Source organism: Sus scrofa, chromosome 5 (assembly GCF_000003025.6).
Source record: "Sus scrofa isolate TJ Tabasco breed Duroc chromosome 5, Sscrofa11.1, whole genome shotgun sequence".
NCBI lineage: Eukaryota > Metazoa > Chordata > Mammalia > Artiodactyla > Suidae > Sus > Sus scrofa.
Window position 1 is genome coordinate 32,714,030 of NC_010447.5, and position 23,786 is coordinate 32,737,815.

General features: G+C 40.3%; 1 long non-coding RNA gene across 1 annotated transcript in view; it reads left to right on the top strand.

Annotated features, from left to right (window-relative positions):
• Positions 1-22,905, top strand: part of LOC102164628 — a 63,105-nt gene extending 40,200 nt beyond the window's left edge. The window contains exons 3-4 of the long non-coding RNA XR_002344013.1: positions 19,671-19,813; positions 22,081-22,905. This is a non-coding gene — a long non-coding RNA (uncharacterized LOC102164628). The remainder of the gene's footprint in view (positions 1-19,670; positions 19,814-22,080) is intronic.

Consider the following 23,786-nt stretch of genomic DNA (forward strand, 5'->3'; position numbering starts at 1 on the left):
TATCCTAGTGTCATGTCGAAGCAAAGCTTTCAGTGGCTTCCCATTTCCCTTAGAATGAAATCCAACCCCCTGACCAGAACCTACAAGGCCTGGCATGATAGGGGTCCTGTCTGCCAGCCAAATGTTAGCATTTGGTGTTGCTGCCCCCTGCCCCCCGCCTCCCTAGGCTGTTTTCAGTCCCTTTTCCCTGCCTCAGAGCCTGTGCACCTGCTGTTTCCTCCACCTGGACCTCTGACACCACCTGCCTTCACTGACAGCTCCTTCTCCTCCTCAGGCCCCAGTTTCACATCTACCTCCTAAGAAGTCTCCAGCTGATACTTTCTGAGAACCTGCAGTGGGCCAGGCTCAGCAGTGAACTTCAAAGCCCCTGCCCTCCTGGAGCTTATATTCAAGTTGGGGAAGACAGACTATAAACAAGTAAATCTGGAAATATACATACTATCAGATGGAGAAATGAAAGTACAGTTAGAGGTAAAGGGAGGAGGGAGGTATTCATCTGAAGATCTTTTCCAATATTCTTTCTCTTGGTCTTTGCCCATTTCTTTTCTTGTGCTCATCACGCTGTGTAACTTTTAATGTATAGATTTTTTGTGTATTGTTCTTAATCTGTCTTCCCCACTAGAATACAAACTCCATGAAGTCAAGAACTATTGCTGTCTGATTTTCCGTGTATCTCAGTACTTAAAGTTGGTGCAGTAGGTGCTTGATAAATTTGTTGAATAATTAGATAAAGAAAGAAGGGAAAGGGGGTAAAGAGTAGGAACTAGAGAAAAGAGCAAAGGAATTAGCCAGCAAAAAGACTAGGTGAGAGGAAGGTGTCTCAGTGGATATTGCCCTCAGCTGGACTTTAACTTATTCGTGAGTAAGTGTGTGTGTGTCTGTGTTGATAGAAGGGTGGGCAATGAGGGTAGAGGTTGCCCTGGTTCCATCTACGGGACTGGAAATAGAATAAACAGAGCAAACTGAAAGCTCTTTCACTCTCCTAAGAGGAGGAAACAGGTGCTCAGAGTGACGGTACAGCCTAGCGGTGCGAGAACTGGGAAAGTCTGCACTCTGAAAATGGAACTGAGACTCTGTCCTTGGAAGAGAGTGAGGAGAGGGGCAAATGTCTTCCCTGTGTCCTTGGCGTTACCTTTGGGAGGTACATGTGCTTCGAAAGTTTTTAATGGTTGAAAAGGAAGTGACTTTGATGAGGATGAATGAAATGAGTGCTCACAAAAATTGCTGGTGGCAATGTGAATTGAAAAATAACACTTTGTCTATGCCATACCACCCTAAACGCGCCCGATCTCATCTGAAAAATAACACTTTGCAGAGACAATTAAGTAAATGCATTAAGACCTTTAAATGCCTAATGACTGTAACATTTTACATTGGATGTTTTAAGGAAATAATGCAAAGTATGAAAAAGCTTTATGCCCAAAGATAAGCAAAGATACTTCTATCAAAATTAACAAATTGTAGTAGGCAAAACAGTCCTGAATGTCCAACAATAAAAGATAATTTAATCAGAGTATATCCACCTAATGGAATTGTGTAATGTAATTATATAATTGCATAATGACTGTTTGCAGTCATTACAAATGGAGTTTAGGGAGACTAGGTGAAATTGAAAATACTTCATAAAATGTTAAGTTAAAAGAAACTTAAGATTAGGAGTTCCCTGGTTAGGGTTAGGGTTAGAGTGGCTCAGCGGGTAACGGATCCAGCATTGTTACTGCTGTGGCTCGGGTCACTGCTCTGGCATATGTTTGATCCCTGGCCCCAGAACTTCTGCATGCTGCATGCTGCATAACAAAAACAAAAACAAAAAACAACCCTTGAGCTTAAAATTCTTATATGATATGATCTCTAAATAAAATTTACCTGATTAGGGAAAATGGGAAACACAACATAATTAAAGCAAAGGTTAAGGGGAAATGTTTCTAAGAATGTAAACAATTCAGTTTAAATTCACTTCAACAAATTGAGCTGTGTAACATGAACTAGGTGCTGGGCTGTGCACTGAGGGTAAGGACATTGCCTCACAGAGAAGGGCTAAAATACTGTACAATGAGCCATTTGATGGGAAAATTCTATGGGTTTTTGAAGCATCCAGTAAGCCCTCCAAACTCGGATTTGGCAGCAAAAGCGGGGAGGACAGTCAGGGAAGGTGTTTTAGGGGAAAGTAGTATCTAAATTTTTGAGGAGAGAGAAGAGATGAGTAAGATAAACACAGGCAAAGAAACAGAGGAAAAGGACCAAGAAAGGTGGAGAAAGTTCCAAGCAGATTGAACAGCTTGTGAAAAAGCCCAGAGGCAGCAAGAGAAGGTGCAGCTTGTTTAAAGAATGGAAGGAAATTCCATTTGGCACAAGTGTAATATGATAGGGCTCAGAGGATAGGAAGCTGAAGAGACAAGCAGAGCCAATGCTATTGAGTAGTTTGGACACTGCAGGCAACAGGAAGCCTTTGAAGTGTTTTAAGGTTTATGTTTTAGAAAGAGCTCTTGCTGGCCCTATAACTAGATTGCAGGGAAGGCTGGAGGGAAGGACGCAGATTTAAAAGCTTTTTCCTTAATTTAGGAGAAAGAGAAGGATGGATTCGTGTAGAGTAACGACATTATAGGTAACTTACCACCTTCGAATTTTTCTGCCATTTCCAATCTTTAATGAGAGTGTGTTATTTTCATAATGGGAAAAATAAGATGTTTTGAAGAAGATGAACTTCATAGTATTTTGTCTAAAAGTCTCTCTGAGCCTTTGGGACTATCTGCTTAAGCCCAAGTCCTGTGTCTGTACAAGAATCCACACCCACATGCTGACCCATAATGCCCTGGGAACACCCACTGAATCTATACTGAAAGGGTGGAATTTTCCATAGTCTAAGGACTCAGGGTATTTTTGGCAGAAGTAACAGCAACTGAAGTATCAAAGAGATGGCTTCCATCTCATAACTAAAACCTGTGTTCGTTCATTCATTCATTCACAAATATTGGGCACCATTCTGTGTTGAGGCACTGAGGATACAGAATTGAACAAAATGACAAACTCTTGGTTATATATTCTATGGAGCAAGACAGATCACCTACCAATACAAATCCAGCTGTGTTCCCCATCTGATGGAGGAAGAACCTTGTGCCCTACTGCTACTTATTGACAAGAAGGGTGTAGGAAACTTTGAGAAGTAATTGCAGGTTTGCTGAGTCACATCCATGCCAAATGTAGCACCTGTTCACAGAGACCTATACCGCCACAATGTTTGTGACTGGGTTGAATAACAGCGTTTTCAGTATCAATTTCATATGCATGTGTGTACATTTACAAATGTAACTCATTTCTCCAAGCCTCTCCATCCAGTGGGTACAAATGAGGTTATAATAACAGTAATAACGCACCTTTTATTAATGTGTTCTGACCATGTAAAGAGGGACCTCAGCAGTCTTTTCTCTGAGGCTTCTATTTGGGGGCATCCAAGGGTACCTCACGTGTACTTACAAATAGACTTTTTGGAGTTCCCGTCGTGGCGCAGTGGTTAACGAATCCGACTAGGAACCATGAGGTTGCGGGTTTGGTCCCTGCCCCTGCTCAGTGGGTTAACGATCCGGTGTTGCCCTGAGCTGTGGTGTAGGTTGCAGACGCGGCTTGGATCCCGCGTTGCTGTGGCTCTGGTGTAGGCCTGTGGCTACAGCTCCGATTGGACCCCTAGCCTGGGAACCTCCATATGCCGCGGGAGCGGCCCAAAGAAATAGCAAAAAAAAACAAACAAAAAAAAAAAAGACAAAAAAAACCCCCAAAAAACAAATAGACTTTTTATTTCTTGCACACCAACCTCATCAGTGATGTTTGCTACACAAGCAAGCAATTGGAGCAGCATCTCATTGCAGCCCTCCATAAGAATGTTGCTTCCCTGCCCAGGGAGCAGTTTACAGAGATCCACAAACAGCAAGTGTTGAGGTGGAAAAACTCTTCAGAAGAGGAAAAATAGAACAAATATTCCTTTCCCCTAACACTATGGAAATATCTAAGCTCAGCCCATGTTAAGGGTTCAGGACTCTGGAAGCACAAGTTCCAGAAGTGATTAACAGTGTCTGGGTGCACTCTGAGTAGCATTTTCTCACCTGGTCCCCAAATCAACATTGCTTGTGGTCCTTTGTCTCAAAGAGTTCCTTGTAGAAAATAGCCCATTTGGCTTCTGCGTGCAGACCCCTCTCCACTGAGCACAAACCTAGTTCACAGGCTGGTCTGGGGAAGCCCTTTGATAATCTCCTTCAAGCCATCTTCTCAGCTCCCAACCCCATGCACAAATCTCCCCTCAGGACAATCAACTTCGCAGAGGCATTTTGGGGGTCACCAGGTAGGCCTAGATGTGGCCAAATCTCAATTCAAGACAGGTGAGGTGGAGAAAATCAATCCCAAAAGATCAAGCATGGTTTAGGAGAGTATTAGGGCAGAAAAAAATCCATCCTGTACCACTGAGAAAGGGGGGTGGGGATTAACAGAGAGGAGAGCAGGCTGGAATCAGTATCATGCCCCTTAGGATACCACACGTCGGGATGCAGATGTCCCAGCCCAGATGAGGTGCCCAACCCCCTTCCTACCCACCTTCCTGCTGGGATCGCTGCTTCTCACACAGGACCCTCTGGTTTAGAAGCCCTGCTGTGGAGGACAGAAGGCCTCGGGGAATCAAAAAGTGAAGACAAGAGATATTGCCAAGAATCATCTCTAAATTTTAATTCTGGACTGTAATCCAAATTTTTTGCAAGTGCAAGCATTGCCTTGTTCAGTGTTCTTTCATTTGGCAGCTTTGGGGCCCTACTCAGCACTAAGAGGTCAGTTCAGGAACCTGCCATCAGTTCCAAAGCCATTGATTAAAACTGCTTATTTATACAAATAGACTTCAGTTCCCTCCCCACCCCAACAAGCCAGAGATCCTAAAGGGAGCACCAAGAGACAGAAACATTAGTCTCAATGGCCAACTCAAGTGCCGCCTTCTCCAGGAAGCACGCCTGGAGCTCCCACCCCAGATCAAACTCCTTATAATTTTTTTCTAACTCCTATAAAGTTCTACAAGACTGTCTGCCTCCCGTCACCCTATGGTGCAATGATTTGTATGCCCATTTCCTCTACCACATGTTAAACTCTCCATGACAGATGTTAGACTTCATCACAGTAACCCCAGCAGCACCACACAAAGTCCCTCCTATAACAGACACTTATAGGTAATTGCTGAGCCAAGTAGGTTCCCAGGGTACTACTTACAAAGGCCATTTTCCTTTGGTTGGTCCCAAGTAGTAGAGAATTCTCATCCAGTCTATTATATTCCTCAGGGAAAAGCCACAGAGGCTGGGGTTCCTTGGCTTAGCACGAGAGCTCCCCAGTTTTGCTGTGACTCCAGCAAAAGTGGCCAAGGATTTTTTGACACTCTTTTCTCCAAGTCCCTGCTGGCATGTGTTATGTATTGTCAGAATGTTTTCCAAAAGGGGATAATGACCTACCCGGGCCTGATACCCAGCCAGTCCTAACCTCTATGGTATATTAGAAATGCAGATCTCAGGTTCCATGTCAGCTTCCACTCGAGATCTACTGAATCAAAGTCTGCATTTTAACAAGATCCCTAGTGATATATATATGTACATTAAAATTTGAGAAGCACTGGTTTAGTCAATGAATAATAGACTATAGGCCAAACCCAGCCCACCCCATTTTGGCACAGCCCATGAGCTAAGAATGACTTTACATTTTAAATGGTTGAAAAAATTCTCAGAACAAGAATACTACTTTTTGACATGTGAAAATTATATGAAATTCATATTTCAATGTCCATAAACAAAGTTTGATTGTAACACATTTTTTATTACTTACTACCCGTGATTGCTTTTGTGCTACAGTGGCTGGCACACTCAAGTAGTTAGACTGTATGTCCTGCTATCTGGTGCTTTACAAAGTTTGTCAATCCTTTACAAAGTTTGTCAACTCTACCCCATGTAGGAAGAAGGGCACTGCCACTTGGGAAGACTAAGGAGAAAAGAGCATCCCTAGGGAGAGCCAGAGTACAGCTGAGGCCAAATGGCTACAGGAACTGACGGAAGGGGATTTACCCTGAAGACTTCCAGAGGGCGAGGGAACGGGGCTGAGTGTGTGGTACAGAAAGACAGAGGTGGTAAAAGAGGAGGCACAGAGCAATGAGAAGACTAAAGTGCAGGACAAAGATGACGTGGGGCAGGAGCTCCTCAAAGGGGTATGGGAAGGCTGGCCAAGGCCAAGGATGAAAGGTCAGGTGGAGTTCTCAGCCTCGAGTTTCCCCACCAAGCACAAATGCAGTTGTTTTGAGACAAGTTGAAGGGTCGGGTGTGTCCCAGTTGTTGAAATTGGCAGACTTCTCCTGAGGTTTCCAAACAGTGAGAGTGAAAAGGTATTCTCATCCTTAAGAAGAAATTGTAAGCATGTGTATAGGGATGAAAGTAACTAGCTCTCTACACCTTTATCGTGAGATGGAATCAGCTGCCTAAGTAAGGAGCTGGTTACCTATGCAGATTCCTTATCCCACAGGAAAGAGCCTCATACAGTGGGAATCTGTATTTTGAGAGATGACTCATGCTTTGAGAACTACTGTTTCAGTGAATGAAAGAACTCAGGCCTCTAGAAGGAGTCAGCCTGAATAGGTCATTCTTCTGAAAGTCCTCATTCATGTAGATGAGAGATTGTGTTCCGGTTTCTGATGGCATGTAAGACATCAGGAAGAGTCAGCAGCACTAGTGAGGAATTGGTAGGCTCTATCTGCTAATAATAAGAAGTGGGAGAAATGGGAGGAAAGCTGCAGGTGTCTGAGAAACCCAAGGAGAGGTTAGGAGAAGGCCTTGGGAGCTTGGGGACTTAAGCTAAGCATTCTAATCTAGAGGACACCACCAAGTGAGATTCAGAGCACACCCTGTCAGAGAGCAGAAATACCTGCCTCTCCCTAATGACATGAGGATCTCAAGAGATACTTGACAGGCAAGGGTGCTCAGGGCTACCAAAGGCAGGTGGCAGATCTAATATGCATCAGTGTTGCTTTCTGAACTTTTAAATATTTCACCCCTACTCTGCTGCTCCCGTGGTCTTTCATGACTGTACCCTGTATATTTATTTTCTCAGGTGCTACATGGGAGCTCAGTGCCAATTAAATTATGACAGTAGCCCCTAAGGAATCTCTAACATCAGGGTAGATATACAGAGGTAACTTATTTTTCACAAGTTACAAAAATAAAAATATAAAGTAATGTGAAGACAAAGCATTGTCTCAAACATCAGTAATTCAGTTTTCTAAAAAAGATGGGTAGGGAGAAGGAGAGGATGGGAAATTAGTGTTTTTTAAAATCTGCCTTGGTGCTGCTGTGCAAAAGCAGTCATCTCCTCTCTGTTTTTCTGTTTCTGTTCATTGAAAGAAACCATGCTGGAAACAACCATATTTGAGGTGCTGCATGAAACATCTGTCCTGTTTTGGCTTCTCATTGAGATGTTAGGTCGGCTTTTACAGGCAGCACCTTACTGCCTTGAGACGAAAAACATTCCCAGGCTCTTTAAGTTATTATGTACGGTTGCCATTAGAAACCAAGTGCACTTAAACAGACTCTCAGCCCACCCAGGAATATAGGTCTGACCCTTAAGGATAGTAAGTCAGGAAGTCAGATCCAAGAAAGGCTGACACTCCCTGCCCAGTTATTTTTAAACCCCAGAGGCTGTTTTGCATATGATATCACTTACATAACTTCTTTTTTGCAAGGACCCCTCTGCAGCCCCAACCCAGCCTCCACACCCATCCCGCCCCGTAGCATCACATAGTGACACATGTGCTGCTCCACCCAGCTGTGAATGTGCCAACAGTTTAAGGATGTGGACATTGAGTAAATAAACACACAAAAATGAAATTGGCTTTTGTGCAACCAGCTTTCAGGGTTACATTTTGTTCCTTTAGGTTTAAAATTTCAGTGCAATGGGATAGGAAAATTGCCCAAACTATATTGCAAAGCTGATAGGAATTTCCATCACTAGAAATAGTATTATGTTACTTTGGGATAAAAGATTTTTTATTTTATACTACAGCTTTCATGTAAGGATATGAATATTAATCTAGAACAGTCCAACTGATTTCTATATACTGGATTTATAAATGAGTTTGTGATAAAAATCATATATTAAAACTTTTAAATAAATTCAAACAATAATTAGTGACTATCCACTCTAAAAAGTGAGAACTAACTAATGGGATTTTGCTTCAAAGAATCTGGCCTATTAAATATGACATTAAGTATTCATCTATTAAAAAAGCTGCAAATGTTAATGACAGAACAAAGCTGTCAGATGCTGGGAGCATTTCATCAGGAAAACAGCCTGAAACACTGGTGGGATTTTGATGAAGTTGGAGATTCAAACCAGCCTTACCTGCTGGTGAGGCAGCTATTGATAATGTTTTTGTTGCTACCAAAATGCCCAAAGAGCAGAAGACAGCAATATGCCACCTTGAATTGAAATTTTCCCTTTTCTGCATTTCTCCTAGCCCAGTCCTATTGTAAATAAAACCTTATAACGAAATTAGCATCAACTTCAATGGAAAATTTTGACATCAACACTATAGTTAATTTGATACCCATGGCCAGGCTAAGAGAGGAATAGAACGGATAATCAGCACATCTAATAATTTTAAAGGATCATTTTAGCAATTTTTTAATCTTCTTTACTGCTAAGTGTCAGGTAGAGATGCTTTTGGCTGCATATAATAGAATATTCAAATAATAATAGGATAAAAAATAAAGTGTTCTAGTTGCTGAACTCAGCCCAAAATTTAGTGGCTTAAAATAACTTTTATTTTGCAACTTGGGAGGGGCTTGGGCAGGGGCAGCCAAAGCTTGTTTGGCCTCCTTGGCATCAGAAGGGCAGCTTAAAGATGGGGGCTGGAATCCTTTGAAGGCTGATTCACTCACATGTTGGTCATTTCTTGATGGGAAGACTGAGAGTTGGGAATTGGGATAGCTGGGGCTTCTTGGGCATCTCGGTCTCTATGTGGGCTCTTACATGGTTTCTCCAGTATGGCAGCATCAGTGTAGATTGACCTCTGATATGTCAGCTCAAATCTCTTGAGTCACACAGGAGAGAGGGGAATTGATAACAAGGCAGGAATTATGACTTGGGGAGTCATGCATTATCATTCCTACTGCATTCTGTTTATTGGAAGCAAGTCTTTAAGGCTGGCCTATGTTCAAGAGAAAAGAAATCAGACTACATCTTTTGATAGGAGGAGTGTCAAAGAACTTGTAGCCATGTCTTAAAAACCACCACATACAGATTCGTTTTCCCTATACAATGTCTATAGGGAAGAAGTTCTGTATAATGTGGTTTTCCTTGATAAAATAAAAATCAAGGGTTTTTTTTTTTTTTGTTAACTCTACCCTTTTTAATACAGTGGTTTATTGTCTCAAAGTCTCAAGATGACTACTGTAGATCCAGACATCCAAACTATGTTCAAGACCAAAAAAAGAAAGTAGGAGTAGTGCCAGCAGATTCTGGATCCTTTTCTCAGGAAATAAAAGAGCCTTCCCAAAACCCGCCTCAGCAGAATTCCACTTATGCTCCATTGGCTGGAACTCTGTCAGAAGGTCACCCCTGGCTTCAGGGGAGGTTACAACAGTGACTGTTTAGCTTCTCATTCTCTATTGTTGAGGTAGGCCAGGGTAGAGAGATCTGAAAATGGGCTTTGGGTCACCACGCCATGCTTCTGCCCTCCATAGAAGACTCATAAAATCATGAGCCGGAGTAGTTTCAAAGAGCTGCTTCTCTTCTCTCAGCCAAAGTTAACAATGAAATGACCTGAAAATTGTTAGCAGAGGAAAAATGCATCAGCTAATGAATGGAAGCATTTTCAACTATATATTTGCAAATAGGATCAAAAGCTAGATATTGAATTAAATGAATCATTTATACAGTTTAAACAGGAAGCAGAATTGGGTGACCACAGAAACATTAGCCAACAAGATAGGGAGGACAAAGAAGAGAGGAGACCACTAACTTTCTGATAAAATGTTAAAGCTGCCTCACAGATTACCTTGGGTTCAGAGACCCAGGGCTAAAAGAAATTTGGGGGCAGGGCAAAAAGGAACTATTACCTTATAACCTTAACCCAAATTTTATATCTTACTTTATAGAACTTTTTTTTTTTAGGGTTCTGTTGTTCAGCAGTGAATAGAAACAAGAAAAATGCTGTGAGCTGATGGATTGTATTTAACCTATCTGCAACAATTATTTTAATTTAAGCTTTAAATTTTTATGACATTTAACTGAAGAAAAAAATCAAAATTCCTTTCTTCTTTCCTGCAAGCCCAGAGCCCCTGGGTCTTTTATCTCATGTTATGGTCTCATACGAGAATAAAGAAGCTGTACCACAGCAGATATTTTCTGGACCCTTCACTCATGTAAGCATTAGTACACAATCCCAACAATAGCTAAGATTGAAGAATGAGATAGCCAGATTTACTGACTCTGATGGTGTTTGAGAGCTCTTTCCTAGGTAAATTAACAGACTTTGTTAAAACATGTGCGTAAGAGTGAGAGCTGAATGTGAAGAAAGAGTGTGCCCACAGTGAAAATGCCAGTAAACCCCAGGCTACAACTTGCAGTGAATATAAGGGAATAAATGAGTATATACTTTTAAAAAAAAGAAAAGAATAGGGAATAGGAAACCTTTTCTCTTATAATGAAAGATTCCGACCTAAGGGAATTAAGTAATCTATCCAAAGTGACATGACACATATGAAACAGAAGAAAAAAAAAAAGCATAGGCATTTGTAAGCATTCCCCTTGATAGTTTAATTTATAATAGAAAGTCATTCAGGTCTTTATTCTAAACAATGACCAAATTGATCTAACACAAAATAGACACCTCTTAAAAATCATAGAATATATTTTGGAAGCTACCAATATTTTTTTAAGCTAGTACTCTTTTCAATGTTTTATCCTCTGCAAAACTTAATTAAGAAGCAAAGAATAGGCTTATAGAGATCATGATCCCACATATTTCTTACTCATATTTCAAATTATAATCATATTACGATGACTCTTGATCCTCACATAGTATAACAAAATAATATATTTGAACTTTTCCATGTTTAAAGAAATACCAATTTAGAGACAGACTGTAAGATACTTCAGGTACTCCCAAGCCACATAGCAAAATTCTAAAGTGCAGAAACTATCATAAACTTATTTTATAACTCTCCATCTAGGCCCAAGATAAGTGTTTCATTCATACTCACAAAATTACATTAAATATTCATCATCTCTCACAGATACGTATATATTTATCATGTATGAAAATATTTTGAAAGCAAATATTCCCCACATTCATTTCCATTGGATTTGGAATGAAAAGATTTGTTAGATATTACTCAATTAGGTGACAAGATTAATAGTCCCCATTAAACACTAATTTGCCTTTTAGCCTACAAAGACTAACACAAATATAAAACAGGGGTTGGCCACCCCTGAAACATATATCTAATCCAACAAGCAAGCTGATGGTAATTTGGTACATGAGCTATTGTGCATTCCATGCCTCCACTGCCCATTTTGCCAAAAATGAAATCTAACAGCAAATGCACTTGTTTTTTCCATTGTGTTTGATATCCTCAGTGCTAGTAGCTTACAGATATGTGTGGGACAAACACACAGGTGCTCAGTTTAGATCAACAAGCACTCATCAAATATCCATTTCCAGGTGCCATGTTGGTGTTGCAGATATAGTGCCAAAAGGGGAAGCCCCTGGTCTTAATTCATACCTAACATGACCGTTCACTAGCTATATAGCCTCAGGCAAGCTCCTTAGTCTTTCTAAGCCCTAACTTTATTTGCAGAATGAGGATACCAATAATACCTACCTCATGCAAGTTTTGTGAACATTAAATAAGATAATTCATATACAGAGCCTGCTGGCTAGTAAGTGCAATAAATTTTGCTATCATCACCACCACCACCATCATCATTATCACAGCACGGTCTCTCAGTTTTTATTTCCCCAGTTGGGGGAAAAGACACATGATGATTGTTTTCATATTTTTGTGCTATGGTAAGTGGAACTTATTTCATAAGGTACTTATTTCAACCTGGACTTCAAGGAAGGTCCCTGAGCTGAGAGTTGAAAGATGAGTAGAGTTAGCCAGATGAAGAAGGAAGGTGTTCCAGAGGGAAGAGCTTGAGCAAAGTCACAAGGAGCAATGTTGTGGACAGAAACTGGATGTGGTTTGCTATTATTAGACAGGAAGTTGAAGGCAGAGAGTGAGGTTCGTAGAGAAGGTGAGGTTCATAGAGAAGGTGAGAACCAAGTCATGGGAGGTCTTATATACCACATTAAGATGACTAAATTTCTTTCTGTAGACCACATTTCCTAAGCCAAGCTATATAAATAGTGTTGTTCATAGAGGTATTTCATGAGGTGTTCCTTAGTGTTCCTCAAAATAATAGCTTTATTGTGACTTGTGTCTGGAAATATCCTCAGCTGTATCCCTGCTGAGTGATTCATAATGCATGCATCAGCATATTGAAAGCTCTGAGAAGCCCTGCAATAAAAGGGCCTCTTGATCTCAGGTTAGCCTAATACTTTTTAAATTGATTTTATTGTAGGACAATCATTTTTACAGAATGCTGAGCCTTTTCACGTTTTAATTGAAATAATGAATTAGATATTTTAGCCTAGTAAAATCACTAGCTATGGAGATGGATTTCAAAGGGACATGACTGGAGAGTGAGAGTGAGAGTTAGAGGATGATCCAGGGTGGAAGAGATGGAAATACTCAAGATCTATTTAGGAGGTAAAATATCTGAGTTTTACTGATAGAGTGGAGTGAGGGAGATGGCTATCTAGAATGATACTCAGAGTTCTAGCTTGAGCCAAAGGAATAGTAGTGCCACTTGCTTCAAAAAGAATATAGGAAAATATGCTACAGGGGGAGGAATGAGAAGTGAGGAAGGTAAAGAATTCAGTTTGGGAAATGAGTTTGAAACACTGGTGAAATTATAGAGAGCAATAAAGTCAGTAATTGTTCAACCCCAATCTAAACAAGGGTCATCTGACAAATAATTACCTGATCGTCCTGGTCTAAATTTTGAAGTTAATTTAAGATTCCATAATGAATTATGTCAATTTTAACAGCATATTTACTAATAATTAGATTAGCATTTGGTCATATTCAAAAATTCAGAATTTTCTGAATGCACTTCTGGATTAAAATATGCAAATTGACAGATGTACAGGTGCATCTCAAATCACTCAAGGTAAATTACTGAAATTCTCTCTTAAAACATGAATCTTCAGTAGAACTACCATCATAATTCAGATTACTGTTACAAATCTAAATAAATGAATTAATTTTTCATGTATGATATAGTATATCATTTATTAAAACTGATTTGTTTTCCTTTTGTTCTATCTCTAAGCTCTTTAAAAGAAGGAGACTTATCTTCATCTTTGTGCTCAGAGAGTCTGAAACAGTTGACACACAGAAAACATACATTAAAATTTTGTTGAATAAAATCAATTAGAGCAGGTCACAGTAATAAATACAAAATAAGTTTTCAATTGTACTCTCTCCCTAGTTGATCTCATCTACTCTCTGGCTTTCAATATGATCTACATGCCAGTGACTCCCAAACTGCTATCATTAGCTCTGCCCTCCCTTGAAATTCAGACTTCCATTTCCAATCTGGTCTGTCCCATTTGCATGTTCAATGAGGTCTTTAAACATAATGTGTCCGTAGTGACACTGCTAGCTGTCTGCTTCCATAATATCCTTCACCCCTTACTCTTTATTAAAATGACCGTTTTCGTTAAGTGAAATAATGTGTTCAGCTAAAGAACCAGCCTCCCTTGCAGTTAGAGATGGTCACGTGACATGATTTTGGTCAATGAAATAAATGTGGAGGTCTGCTTAGGATTTTCTGACATAGACACCACCCTCTGCTTCCTTTCATTTTCCTCCTTCTCCCATCCAGATTGCTAACACTGTGCCTGGTGCTGTAGCACTCCTGTTACATTTATGGGAATGAAAGACATGGTAAAGAAGGGCTTTCAGACATGTTCCTTTCCCAGTCATACAACCTTGATTTCTCCCTTCACCATTCATCCAGTAACTCAAGCCAAAAAAAAAATCTAGGTACGTACTTGATGCCCGCTTCTTGTTCTACCTCTAAATTATATCTTCAGACACTTCTCTCCATTTCTTTCCATCCAGCCAACCCATCATTATAGCCTCCCACTGCTCTCCCTGCTATAATCCATCTCCACACCAGAGTAGTCTTTCAAAAGCACATTTCGGGTTATGTCACTCCCTATTTTAAAACCTTCCGGTTGCTTCCTATTTTGCTTGTAATAATATCCATATGCCTGCCCATAGCTTACAGGACTTTGAAGGATCTGACCTTATCTTGTACCCTTTTCCCGCTTGCTCATTGCACTCAAGCTGTACCACCTTCACTTCATTCTTCAAAATCACCGAATGTGTTCCCACCTCAGGGCCTCTTACTTGCTGTTCCCTCTGCTTCAAATGCTCTCTGTACTGGATATTCCCATGCTTGGCTCCTCATCATTCAGGTCTTAGCTCAAATGTCACCTCCCTTCTCTGATCACCCCATCTCCCCTATGATTCATTATCCCTGTACCTTGTGTTATTTCCTTCAAATGCTCATCATTATCTAAAATTACCTTGCTTATTTAGTTGCTTACTTTTTATATTTCTTCTTCCCTTCTAGAGGATAAGCTTCATGAGCACAGGGACCATGCCCTAAGGGCATTCACTGCTCCATCTCCATGTGTAGAACAATGTTTGGCACAGAGTAGGCCCTTGATAAATATTGTTTTTAACGAATGGATGATTTTTTTTAAACCAACATTTTTAGAAATCTACCAAAGTTTATGGTTTTAAAAGTATATAATTTTCTTGTCTAAAATCTCCAATAGCAAAAGAGAATTTAGATTTAAATAAAAGTTTATTCTAGCATAGTTGACTCGGAGAAACCAGATGTACTTAATCCTATTAATTATCCTTTATCACAGGTAAATATTTTTGCTTACTACATACGCTGTTTAACTTAGTTATTGTAACATAATAAGGGGCTGGATCCCTGATACAAGTTGCCAAGTGTCAAGTTTTTATATAAAACAAACCCTTACGAGTTTGGAAGGGATCCCAACAGACTCACAGTTCAAAGCCTCCAGATCCATTTACATGTGGTAGCACTAAGGAAAGGCTATCCTTCAGACTATTCCTATGGAGAACATAGAAAGCCAGGGACTTTTTCCAACCTCTTCAATTGCAATCCAGTGAAAATAAAGTGTGTAAGAAAAACGTTCAAGGTAATCAATACAGCCTCTTTACAGACGCTTTCAAAACCACAAGGAGAGGGGTATACATTTCTGGTCAGTTCTATTTCTAGATGGTTTATTCAGCAGTTTGGAGGGTTTTTAGGGTTTTACCAGTATTTCCATTAGTAAATTCTTAGAGTTGGAAAGGGAGAAAGTCTTACACTACCACCCATCCTGATACGGCTCAGGGGCTAGTGGCAGAGCAAGTTAAAAGGTTCAGTACCTCATGCTCCCAAAGACATTGTTGTGTTGCATCATGGACAGCCCAGGAAGGAAGAGGAGAGTGACAGGCACTGTGACAGATCATGGCACATAACAAAACACAAGGTCCTAGGCAACAACAAAGAACGCTCTCTTCCCTTGGATCCTTTCATCGCCTCTGCTTTTCAAAGTGTGGTCTGTAAAGTCCTGGGGAAACTTTCAGGGGATCCAAGAGATCAAAACTACTTTCGTAATAATGTTTAGAGAATGATTCGCTTTTTCACTCTGTGGACATTTATATTGATGGTTCAAAAGTAATACTGGGTCACTACCAGCACCTTAGTACATGTCAAAGCAGTCTCACCAAACTGTACCCATAATCACCATATTCTCCACCAGCTCAAACTCATAGAACAGAAGGAAAGCAATAAAGCCAGTTTTATTTAAGACTGCCCTTGAAGAAGCATTAAAAATTGTTAATTTTATTAAATCTCAACATGTCAGGACAGGTCTTTATAATACTAGACAAACTGGAAAGTACACAGAAGGTACTTATACTCCATACTGAGAATGGGTATTGCCAAGAAAAATGCTTGTGTTAGTGTTACAAGCTGAACTAGCCACTTTTTTTTAATGAAACACACTATGAGGTACCACCTTATACTAGCCAGAATGGACATCATCAAAAAGTCTACAAATAATAAAAGCTGGAGAGGGTGTGGAGAAAAGGGAACCATCTCACACTGTTGGTGGGAATGTACATTGGCACAACCACTATGGAAAACAGTATGGAGGTTCTTTAAAAAATTAAAAACAGAACTACTATACGATTCAGCAATCTCACTCCTGAGCATCTATCCAGAGATAACCATAATTCAAAAAGATACATGCACCCCACTGTTCATTGCAGTGCTATTTACAATAGTCAAAACATGGAAACAACCTTCCATGGAAATGGAAATCCCCATTGACTGAGGAATGGATAAAGAAGATGTGATACATATATACCCAATGGAATATTACCATAAAAGAATGAAATAATGCCATGTGCACCAACATGGATGGACCTAGAAACTGTCATGCTAAAGTGAGGTTAGTCAGACAGTGAAAGACAAACATCCTATCATATCACCTATATGTAGAATCTTTAAAAAAATGATACAAATTAACTTATTTGCAGAACAGAAACAGATGCACAGACTTTGAGAAACTTACAGTTACCCAAGGGGACAGGTGGCAGTGGGTGGGAGGGATGGACTGGGAGTTTGGGATTGGCATGTGCACACTGTGGTATATGGAATAATTGGCCAATGGAGATCTGCTGTATAGTACAGAAAACTCTGCCCAGGGTTCTGTGATAATCTATGTGAGAAAAGAATCTGAGAGAGAATGGATATGTGTATATGTATGGCTGGGTCACTTTGTTGTACAGCAGAAATTATCACAACCTTGTAAATTAACTATACTTCAATAGAACTTAAAAAAAAAAATCCAAACAGCAGAGTCTAGGTTGCCACCTACCATGTCCTCACAGTAACCAGTGATTTGTGGGAGTTAAAAAGTGCTCAGGGATCAGTGGCAGGTGGACTAATGGCACAGAAGAGAGCCAGCAGTGACTGGACTGGGGAATAAGAAAAGGCATAATGACGTAAAGTGCTTGATTGCTTTTTGGGCCTATCTGGCTGCAGAGATTTGAACAATGAGAAATGAACTCTGACACAAGATAACTCTTTAAGATAAATTTGTGTCTTCCCTTCCGTTTTTCCCCTGCGAGGTCCTCATTTATGTGAGTACAGGCTCTGTCCTCCCTTGCCTCAGGGGAAAGTTTGAGGTTGGAATTTATAAATTTTGTTTTAAGAGACATTATGGAAAAACCAGTTAAACCTGGGTTGGGGATGGGGTGGGGTGAATATCCCTTGTATAAAATGAGAGTCTCTCTGGCCTAGGGAAGGAGTCAAAGTGTGGTGTCTCGAGTGTCCTGCATTACTTCCTGCCAGTGCCCCAGGGACACAGCAGACCTCAGAGAGACTGGCCATCTATGCACCAAAAGGCAGAATATTGGCCCAGGCTTCTCCAGTCACAACCATAATTCCCAATGCTCTGAAGGTGGCACAAAGGCCACAGAGGGGAGGCTCTTAAAGGCCACAAAGGGAGAGACAGTAGCATCTCAGCAGTAACCTCTGTGGTCAGATGGCTGATGCCTTCCTGGGCCTCTGAGATGTCTCAACTCTACCTGAGAGACTGTAACCTCGACACAGCCTCCAAAGGGAAACCCCAAGAATGAGGAGTTGGATTCTTCACTAGCCTTTGGAATGAGGAGAGAGAGTCAAAGTTAACTACTGAATTAAAAATACAGAAGTATGAATATTATTTGGCAATAAATAGGAATGAAGTGGTGATACATGCTACAGTAAGGATGTATCTTAAAAACACACTGCTAAATGAAAGAAGTCAGTCACAAAAGGTCACATCTTGTATGATTCCATTTTTAGGAAATGTCCAGAACAGGCAACTCTACAGGTGGAAAGTTGGTTAGTGGTTACCACGGGGTGGGCAAATAAGGGATGAATACTGAAGAGTAGGTGATTTTTTTGGAGAAGAGTGATGAAAATGTTTTAAAATCGATTGTAATGATGGTTGTACAACTTGTGACTGTGCCCCAAAATTGCATTTTATACTTTACATTGGTAAATTGTATGGTATATGAGTTATATCTCAATAAAGCTGTTACCCTCCCCCCTAAAAAGTAGAGAAGTATGATATCTCTTGCCTACATGAGTTGTGTACTGACATTCAAAGCCATTTTTTGCGCATGATGCTTTACCAAGTTATCTTGTGAGGCTGCATCCAGATGAATAGTAACTTCTGGACATAGTGTATCAGCTTAGGACCTTGGAAAGTCCAAAGCACAAGTACTGAGGAAAAGTGCAACAGAGGGCAGCACGTCGGCTCCAGGGAACATGGCAGGGAGGCAACAAGTGGTCTGGGCCAGTGGTGTGTACCACCAAGGAACCAGACATACTGCCAGAGCACCACCTTGGAGAACACTAGATCAAGCAATATTCAGATGTGAGAGGACAGCCAACATTAAGAACATCCTCTATAGGTATTCCCATCGTGGCACAGTGGTTAACGAATCTGACTAGGAACCATGAGGTTGCAGGTTCGGTCCCTGGCCTTGCTCAGTGGGTTAAGGATCCAGCTTTGCTGTGAGCTGTGGTGTAGGTTGCAGCTGCGGCTTGGATCCCGTGTTGCTGTGGCTCTGGTGTAGGCCGGTGGCTACAGCTCCGATTAGACCCCTAGCCTGGGTACCTCCATATGCCACGGGAGTGGCCCAAGAAATGGCAAAAAGACCAAAAAAAAAAAAAAAAAAAAAAAAAAAAAAAAAAAGAACATCCTCTATAGATTGCAAGGCCTCACCTTAGAGAAGGGGTCCAGTGGCAGAGTCGTGCCCCAGCACAAGATGGCAATGAGGGCTGCAGCCCTGGAGAGACTAGGCAAGTTAGCCAGGAAGGACCTGAGGCCACCAAGCAGGGAGCTAATTAGCATTAGTAATAATATAAGTATATAACGTTATTTGCATATAATATGAAGCATAAATCAAGCAAACTCTATAATAATAACAATAGCAAACACCATTTTCCAGACATTTTATAGGTACTTTACATTTTAAAATTTACTAAAATCTTTACAACAATCCTCTGAAATCTACTCTCATTCTCCCCACTTTACACCTGAGAAAATTAAGTCACAGAATGGTGAGAAAACTTGACCAAGTTCATTTGTTAATAAAAGGGCAGAGCTGAGATGAAGACACAGGCAGGATGGTCCCAGGACCCGTCTTAACAACTCTACCATGCTGCATTTAGGGTAGAGGCCCATTTATTATAACTGATTAACCAGGACTGCAGGAACTATGGTTGATGTTAAATCCCCCTCAGCATTGAACAAGAAATCTTGAAAGCCCTTTCCCCAGAGGAAAGATTGGCTCTAGAGCCTGGGCTGGAGCTGAGCCTGTAGGTAATGGTAAGTGTTGGCCTCTCTAGAAAGAAGCAGGACAGGGAACCAGGCAACAGCAGACAGCTGTTGTTTTCTTCTTTTATAGTTGAGGAAACTGAGGCTTGAAGAAGTTGCACAATTTGGCTGAAAATCCAGTAAATAATAGAGTGAAGATTGGATCTGAGACCTTCTGATTCCAAGATGGAAGCTATGAACTGGCTTTTGGAAATGGGCAGTCAATGTCGAACAGTAAGTGCACTGGGAAGTGGGGTAGCAGAATAGTTAAAAACATGTGCCCGGAGGCCAAACTCCAGCTATGCTAATTCCCTTGTGATCTTACAAGAGCTGCTTAACCTTTCTGAGTTTCCACACCTTCACCTCTAAAACAGGTTTAGTAATAATAATAATGTCTGCCTCTTGGAGTTGCTATGAAAATTCTATGAAACTCAGTGTGTGTAAAGATCTGACCACCCAACATACAGTAGATGCTCAATAAGTGCTGGCTGTTTGAGCAGGCATTCCTCTTATTATACTGCTAGGTGAAGACAAGCTCTGAGGTAGCCCAGATCTTTCCCCTGAGCTATTTTACCTCCTGACTCAGAGTCTCTCAGTGCTGAAAGGCACGTTAGAATATACTTAATCTCATTCTCTTTTTTAACAGATGAGAAAATTGAGCGTCAGAGCAGTTACACATGTTGCCCAAGGTTTTACAGCTAATTACCAGGAGAGTAAAACCACATTTTTATTTGTAACTTAACAAATTTGTAACTTAAATGTTTTTAAAGCTGTTAGGAGGAGAGAGAAAAGAAGAAAGCTTAAGAAACAGTAAAATTGTGACAACCTCAGGTGGCCCTTGAATCAGGGATGTAAGGTAGCGGGAAAAGACCTGCTGCGACTGAGAAAAGCTGGATGACTGAAGATTCTCTGGCAGAACCTCCCCCTCCTGTCAGTGTGCCCAAGTGCAGGGATGCTTCCCACCCAGCAGGAAGGATTGCTTTCAGATATTCACCCCATATCATCCCACCCTTAGTACTGAACAAAGGAAACTCGAACCTTGGGTGATACACAAGAGAAGTGAACAAAAGAATAGGAACCAGTATCTTGGAAAGCATATGGTAGGTATGGAATGAGTATCAGTAAAATGATCAAAGCAATAAAAAAAAAAGTCCTTTTATAATTGAGTAGATTGCCTTCACTTGCTAAAAGACTAGCTGAAAATTGACTGAAATTAACAAGCAGGTGTTAGATGGGGATGCAGAATGTTAGAGAAGGTGTATTGAACTAAACAGGTAATAAAGAACCTTGAGAATGAGGTTTGAGGTAAACAACTGTGTATGTTGGCACATGTGCACACATACATATTTAGCTGAGAGTGCCTGTCTTCCCCTTTTGCAGTTATTAAGAGCTGCCCTCAAAGGCAAATTAAGTTGTGTCCACTGTGCTATTTACAGTTGTCGGAGGAGGTTTAGGGGCATGATGGGAGATGTGGTGGGAGTATGACAGGGCAAGGCAGTTAAGAATTAAGGAGCAAAGATTCCAAACTGAAATTGCTGGGTCTACCCCTACATAATAATTATGCAACAATTACCATCTGTTCGGTGTCACTGCTGCGCCTTTTAAGAAAAAGAAGTACATTTGAGAAACACTTGACAAATCTACTCATCAAAGAAATTAAAGATTAGAATTTTGTATATTTTCTTAACCACATATATTATTAAAAGAAAGTAACTTGACCCCATTTGATAAAAACACCCTGAGTGATTACTGGTCAAAGAAATCGGCCTAGACTTCAAAGTTTTCCATTGGCTGGAAGCAGTATTTTGATCTTGTTTGATATTTTTAAGCACCCAAGTGATTTGCACAGATTTGCATTTTGAGTTAGGCCCTTGGTACAAATAGGTAAAGGAAAAATGCAGTTAATATGGCAGACTACCCACTAACACTATCAGCTGTGACATCATACACTAAAAAGATGGATTTCAAAGATCACAGATCTTCCTGGAGTGGTTCCCTCAACAAGAGAACCACAAGTGCTATGGGAAAAGAAGTTGCCCTGAAATTGAGGAAAGTTGACAACTGATTACAGATGATGCAGAAGCCCAGTTTTTGTCTGTCTTCTTGGAACTTTGATGGGGCTTGTCCTTTTGTCTTCATGGAATATTTGCAAGCTCACCTGCAACTCTCTCTAGGCGCCATTTCCCTCAGCTTTTTTCACAGATAGGATTTTAGCTGGATGGGCAACTGTTAATGTTTGTCTAGGAGCTGCTGGGTTATCAGGGTTTTGCTGGGATTTTCTGTGTTATTTCTATTTATGTGTTTGGTTTTTATGTGTTTATATCATAGCTTTGACTCACTTTAGTCATTCTGGAGAACTTATATTTAAATATAGACCCACAACTAGACCTAGCACCATTTTCATAATGTTTTTCATTATTCTTGTCCAGATTTTAAATTGCCATGGCCACATAACTACACATAGAAGTAACTTGAAAATAATTTCTATATATCTCCATTAGCTATGTTCGTCTGTCTCTAAGGAAAATGTCAGTGGTCTCCTGCTTAAGAAAACTAGGTAAGAAATCAATGGTGTATCTCACAAAAGGAAAGACTGGGATTGGAGCCTTCATTGACAGGATTAGATCTCACTTCGTCCCATTCCCTCTGGAGCCAAATGCCAACTCCACTGACAACAAGTTTCTGAGGTTTACAAGGTCTGAGAAGGAACCAAAGGGGTAATGACCTCCTGGAAGAAGAGTGGAGATTCCAGGGGAAGAAGACATGGACATAAGTCTGTGGGCCTGGAGAATGGTTGTAAGAAGAGGAGGGACTGAGAAGAGAAGGACCAATGATTTAGAACACCCCTTCCCAAACCCTCAATCCTTTGAGCCGCTTCTTCTTGTTGATTCTGAGAATTTCAAAGTTTGTGAGGTTCCTAGGAGCCACTATGGAAGGGAGACATGTTTACCTAGTGCCATTCTTTGGGGTTGTAGAATTTCTTTGCTCAGGTTTCCTTGAAAATCTTCAGGAAAATAAAAACGTTAAAGAGAAATATAGGAATGCCTCCAAGGCAAATGACCATCTACAAACTATAGGAATGCCTCTAGGACAATGACCATCCAAGGAATGCCTCCTGGACAAACACCCATTTAGGTAACACAAACAGAACATACTTACAGTATCTTAAATCTGGGAGTAACTACCAAATGTAAGATAAAGTGTGTAGAGCAAGATACTGGTTCTCATTTTCTTTTTTTTTTTTTACAAAAAACATATTTATACAGATATTCCTGGCCGTATTGTTCGCATTAGCGAAAAAAAAAGACATGGGGAAAAACCAAATATTTCCAAATAGAGAATTGAATAATAATTAGTACAACATGAGGTCCTGTTGTGGCTCAATAGAAATGAATCCGACTAGTATCCATGAGGATGCAGGTTCTATCCCTGGCCTCACTGAGCGTGTTGGCGTTCTGGTGTTGCCATGGTGTGTGTGGTGTAGGTCACAGACCCTATGTTGTTGTAGCTGTGGTGTAGGCCAGCAGCTGTAGCTCTGATTCAACCCCTAGCCTGGGAACTTCCATATGCTGTGGGTACAGCCCCCCAAAAGCAAAATAGTAATAATAATAATAATTAGTACAACATTTAGTACCTATTCAAAATGGTAATATAGAGTGTATATTACTTGGTATAGAAAGATACTGAAAGAATATTTCAAGATTAAAAAGCATTTTATAAAACGCTATAAATTGGTTGATGATCTTCTTGGAAATATATAAACATAGACGATGTCAGGGATGATATTCACAAACTTGTTAATAGTGAAAATTTCTGGATAATGTATTATGGGTGATTAAAATCAATCTCCTCTTGTGCCGCTCTGTATTTCTAAAGGAAACTCTATTACAATCATGAACTGTTTGTATGATTGCTAGGTAAAGAGACAGGTAGCTAATGAAGTGATCAATGATAGAACTGTAAGTATATACACAGTTTTATACATATAATCACATCTTCCTTTAAGGAATTTGCATCCGAGGTAAAATAAAAACAAGTAAAAAACAATAACAATAATAATATTTACACTATTGAAGGTTGGTGTCAATAAGCTTGTAGGCATTTGGGAACACTGGCAATTTGGTTTTGCCTGAGGATTATGAGGAAAATTTCAGAGTATTGGTTGAAAACCAATGCTCTTTCATTTTAATGTACCTCAAAATCACCA